Source organism: Nycticebus coucang, chromosome 10 (genome assembly GCF_027406575.1).
Source record: "Nycticebus coucang isolate mNycCou1 chromosome 10, mNycCou1.pri, whole genome shotgun sequence".
In the NCBI taxonomy this organism is placed as follows: domain Eukaryota; kingdom Metazoa; phylum Chordata; class Mammalia; order Primates; family Lorisidae; genus Nycticebus; species Nycticebus coucang.
In genome coordinates this window covers 94,640,248-94,646,105 of record NC_069789.1, presented here as the reverse complement: position 1 = coordinate 94,646,105, position 5,858 = coordinate 94,640,248, and the positions used below count along the sequence as shown (strand labels likewise).

Below are 5,858 nucleotides of genomic sequence, written 5' to 3'. Positions count from 1 at the left end.
AAAAGCGTTTGGTAAAATTTAAAATCAATAAAGTAAATAGTCCACAGAATGAGATAAAATATTTGCAAGCCACGTATCTGATAAAGGACTGATAACCAAAATCTACAAAGAACTCAAGCAAATCAGAAAGAAAAAAAATCAAACAACCCCATTAAAAAGTGGGCAAAAGACACACACAGAAACTTTTCAAAGGAATTTTATGGACAACAAACACAAGAAAAAAATGTTCAATACCTCTAATCATCAGGGAAATGCATATCAAAACCACAATAAGGTATCACCTAACTCCAGTGAGAATAGCTCTTATCAAAAAGTCCCCAAAAGAAGGACTGACACGGATGTGAACAGAAAGGAACACTTATACACTGTTGATGAGACTGCAAACTAATACAACCTCTATGGAAAGTTGTATCGAGATACCTCAAAGTTGACCCACTATGATCCAGAGATACTTTAATTATACCTACCATTTGATCCAGCAATCCCACTGCTGGCTACATACCCCAAGGAAAAAAAACGTCCTTTTACCAAAAGGACACCTGCACTCGAACGTTTATAGGAGCACAACTCACAATCGCAAAGATTTGGAGTAACAAATACTTGATGGATTCATAAAGTGTCGTATATGCATCTACTGGAGTACTACTTAGCCATAATCTAGTATCTTTTGTGACAGCCTCGAGGGAACTGGAAACCATTCTTCTAAGTGAAACATTGCAAGAATGGTGAAACAAATACATGTACTCAATGCCAAGTTGGAACTAATTGATCAACACTTAAGTGCACATAGGAAAGAAAATCTCAATGAAAATCAAGCTGGAGGAGTAGGGAGGAAGGGATGGATAAATTCACATCTGTTTGGTATAATACACACAATCTGGGTGAAGGGTACACTTATACTTTGATTCAATATGTAAAAAAAAATAAAGTATGTAGACAAAACGCATACTCCATAATATTCTGAAATTTAAAAAAAAAGGAGTAACTCTCATTGAGAAGGTCAAGTTTGTCTAAAGCAGTGGTTCTCAACCTTCCTAATGCCTCCTAATATTGCAACCCTTTAATACAGTTCCTCATGTTGTGGTGACCCCCAACCATAAAATTATTTTCATTGCTACTTCATAACTGTAATTTTGCTACTGTTGTGAATCATAATGTAATGATATGCAGGATGTATTTTCATTGTTACAAAAGGGTCGCGACCCACAGGTTGAGAACTGCTGGTCCACGGAGTTGAAGGGAGGTGAGGGAGTTAGCCATGTCCATAGAATTGTGAGTTAAGGTTCTAGGCTGAGTGAACAGCCATAACAAAAGCTCTAAGTTAAGAGCTTATTTGTCAATTCCAAGAGCCAGAAAGGGAGGCCTGTGTGTCTAGAGCAGAATGAAAGAGAGGGAAAAGCAATATCTATCTCTATATATCTATTCTCAACAGAGTGGAATTTGCAAGATACTTATTCCCATTTGTGTATGCTTGGGTCATTGCATAATAGCAACTGCCAAACAATTACACAATATTCAGCTACCATGTCAATCAACCAACATTTGTCCACTATATGCTAGTCACTTTTCTACGTGCTTCACATGTGTTGTTTCATAAGCTTCACAACAATATACACGAGGGAGGAAATTTTTTAGAAAGTAGAATGATGTTTATTAGGGTTTGTAGGGAGGGGGTTTAGGTGATGTAGGTCAAAGGATACACAACTTCATCAGGACAGGAGAGTAAGTCCAGGAGATCTGTTGCACGATATAGTCACTATAGTTAATACCAGTGTATTGTAATCTAAAGAAACAAAAGAAAGGTGATATTGGCGTACCAGAGATGGGCAGAAAGACTGGAGGATCGTGGTCCACCCTCTAGCAGGACCAGGGGCCAGTACAGGCTGCTCAGAGGTGAATGCAGGTAGTGCAGGTGACACTGGCTCTCCTGGTAGATGAGGTACTGGCTCTGAGAGAAGGTGGAGTTGCTGAACTCTGGGAAGGGCATAGGTCAGCCCAGGGGCACCATCACTTACTGGCCATCCAGCTCCAGCTTGGTGTCCTGGGTTGGATCAGGCTCTCTGTGGCTTCAGAGGATGACATAGAGTCAGCTGACTTGCTATTCTCTGAGGCGAAGTAGATGCCCTTGCCAACATGGCCACCAGAATGTGGCATGATGTGGAGCCCACTGGTGTGGATGGCAGGCAGCCACCATGGCCATGTTGGTGCCATGCCACAGCAGCCCCTGATTACCCAGCTTGGAGCCTGGAACCCGTCTCCCTCCCCTTCTTGGTTCACTTGCCAAACATGCTGAAGAGCAGTGCACCTGTGGGTCCTGCCAGTCTGTTGTAAGTAGGTCTGAATCACCTTGTACTCAGGCGCCCCAGAGTCCAGCAGCTGCAGCTGCCACTTTAGAAGCTGGTAGTATCAGTCCAGAGGGTGTCGCGCCTCCTCCACTATCCTCTCCTCAGAGGCTGCCTGCAGGGTCTGAGCCAACTGGATGTTTGCCAGCTCTCGCAGCAAGTCCTTTTCAGCCTGCAGAAGCTGGAGGGAGTTGATGGGTGGGGGTCGGCTGCGGCCAAAGTTGTGTGGGATTACACTGTAGAATTGGGAGGACAGCGCCTCCACACTTTGGCCACCATCTGTTTGGGCTTTCAGGGCCACCTCTAGCTTGTCCAAGATCTCAGAGCCCTGTGCAGTCTGCTGCTCACTCAACTTTCCCAGTGGCATCTTCTTAACATCCAGGACCATGGCATTGTTGAACATCTCCTTGCTGAAGGTGTTGGTGGTGAGCTTCTGTGTGGCTGGATCCAGGGAGCAGGGCTGCACCTGGTTAGCCACAGTCCTTGGTGGACCTCTATCCACCTTCACCACAGCCTCCTGGGCTTCGTCCTTTCTTTGTACTTCTATAAGTGTGTACTTGCCAGAATGGGCCACAAATTGGTCCCTGTCTGCTCACTTGTTCTTGGTCTTGTCCCAAAATTTCTTCTCAAAGTCTTTCTTTGCATCTTCTAGCTTTGTGAAGTGGTTGATCTTTGATTGGCCCTCCTCTCCCACGCGGCCCCAGTGGTTCCAGCAGATGAAGTGGTCATCCTTTTTGAGCAGCTGGATTATGTAGAACTTGTTGTTGTTGTTCCTAATGTTGGTCTGGTTCAGGGTACAGTCATAGTCCTCATACACCTGGGTCCTAGGGTTGTTGCTGAGTGGACATGCAGAGTTCACGTAGAATATGTGCTTCTCTACGGGTGTGGCCCTGAGGGCTTCAGGAATGGAGCGAAAGCTGTCCTCCTCCCCTGGCTCTTGATGACCCTTCTCCGGGCCCTCAGTTTGCACCAAGGGCTTGCACTTTGGAGCCATGCTGTCCTCAAATATGCCCTTTCCCCAGTCACAGGAGAAAGTTCAGGACTCTGTCTACTGCAGTCAAGGAAGAGTACTGCTCCGTACTTTCTCCAGCTTTAATGTCATGAAGGAGGAAGTTTTAATTCCTTTTATGGCAGAAGTTTGGTTGTATAATTAATGAATAAGTGATTCAGCATTTGAACCTACCAGATATCAAAGCTATGCGTCACACTACTTCCTGTTCATTCCCAACTGCTATTTTTCAGGAGTTTACATTCTCAACTATTTAAAACTCTACTAGTGTGACATGTATTTTCCTTATTGATGGTTGCTTGCTGAAGCAAGCAAATTGTTATATTGTACATAAGCAAAATATGTATTTTTCTAACTACATTTATAAATATTTATGACTGAATTCCGTCTTTAGTTATTTTCTTCAATGTAATTTACAAATTGTATGTTATAAAAGATAGCCAGAAATATTTTTCAATTAAACTGTATTTCCTAACATGGAAATGTTTATCATTTTGATCCATTTAAAAATGTTTGAATAAAAGAATGTATATTTTAAAAAGCTTTTAGTTAAAAGCCTTTCTTTGAAAGATTAGTATAGTATATATCATCAACTCCTAATTTCTGGTTCACAAGTGGAATCTGAGGTAATGGTAGTATAAAACATTTTAATATTTAATTTTGACCAAGTATATTACTTAAACATTAATTTTCAACTCAACTTGTTAATATGTTGTTCAGGATATTGTATCCTCATTTATAAGTGACATATGTTTGTAATTTCTCCTTTATAATAATATATTTTCTCCAACTTTAATGTCGGGTGTACCCACATCACGTAGAATGATTTTGATATATTTCTTCTTTTTCTATTGTCTATAAGAGTTAGCATGATCTGTTTTTTGAAATTATCTTTTACATTTATTTAAAAATTTTAGTTGTCTATTTTCTGATACTTAAAAAAATAGAAACCATTTTAACATTATACAATATTTGGAAAAGTAGCTGTAATTTTACCAATCTTGTCAGGATTATTAGTGCTGTCTGCCTAATATTATGGTTCTCTTTCTGATCACGTAGTAAGATTTCGCTTCCAGGACCCTTTGGAAATAGTGTGCCAGTGTGGCTTGCTTTGGCCTAATAAATGTAAGGAGAAGTGACATATGTCACTCCTAAGCATAATCTTTAAGATACATTGCCAACTATGTCTTTTCTCTGTCAACTTGGAGATGATTGAGGAAGTATTTCCGAAGACAGAGCCTTTTTCAGCCTGAATTCCTGAGTCATTGCAATGAGCCACGTTTAATCATGTCAAATCAGCTTTTGTTGTGAATCACTGATACAGAGAGATTGTTTGTTACCAGGCATAACCCACTCTGACTGACCCATCACCTTTGCAGTACTCCCCTTGGTCATCTGCTGACCATAGTGATATTCAGCAATGAACTATGTAGCACTTTTTGTAGGATGACTTTGCAAACTTAATTGTCAGACCTCATATGCGGACAGCTCTCAGAAAAGTTCCAAAATTGCATTGAAAAGTGGACTAGGCACGGGCATCAGTGCATAGCTTCCCTAGGGGAGTGCCTCACAGGTGACCATAGTGATATTCAGCAATGAGGTACCAAGCACTTTTTCTAGGACGAGTTCATGAACTCAATCATCCAACTCTATACTCTGTTCTACATTTTTCCAAAGCATTATCTTATAAACATTTTCTCAGATTTTTCATGAACAGTGTATTTGTTGCCATATAACAGTTTGAAATGAGGAAACGTGGCTCATTGCAATTATTTATAAATTCAGGCTGAAGAAGGCTCCATCTTCACATAAAAGCTTATCATATGAACATATAATTATTTTTAACCGTTTATTATTTAAGTTGTTTCCATTTTTTTCTATTATAAATAATGCAGCTGCAAGTATCTTTACACATAGATTTTAGTTTTCTTTTTCAAAAGTGTTTTTCTGGGAGAAAGGAAAATAATAGTTCTTTTCCTTTCATTTTTGTAGTATTTCACAGTCAAGCTTATAAACCCTTTTCTTGAAATTAGTGCAAGAATTTTAGTACTAATGAAGTTGAGAAAAGATTTTTAATATTTTGCCCTTTGTCATCCTTTGAAATTATGATGCCAATGATGTTAAAATATAATTTCTAGAAAATTCTGAAGCCATGTCCAAAAAGATATCTTTCTGAGATAAAAATCAGGCCACGCTCTCACTCTAAAGCCCTCAAAAAATAAACTACTTGATCATAAAATTTTTAACCTAACTATAAATGATTGAAAGTTACATACTTTTATGCCCCAAAGATAAAGGAATTGTTTCTGCTGAGATTATATTAGCAGTGTTTCATCCTCATTGTGAGCATGACAAGAATATTTTTATAGACTCTTTCATTGGTGGCAAACATGTTTATACTACATTAATCCTTAGGAAAATCAGACTGGTTACCCTGCCCAGAAAGAAATAAAAAAAGGCTCTTTTTCTTTTCACTTCACAGTAATCATGATGAATAATGCAATTTT

General features: G+C 39.5%; 1 pseudogene; it reads right to left on the bottom strand.

The window, feature by feature from the left end:
* Positions 1 to 1,697: 1,697 nt before the first annotated feature.
* On the bottom strand, positions 1,698 to 3,367 carry LOC128597231 (protein mono-ADP-ribosyltransferase PARP3-like; annotated as a pseudogene).
* Between the last annotated feature and the right edge of the window lie 2,491 nt (positions 3,368 to 5,858).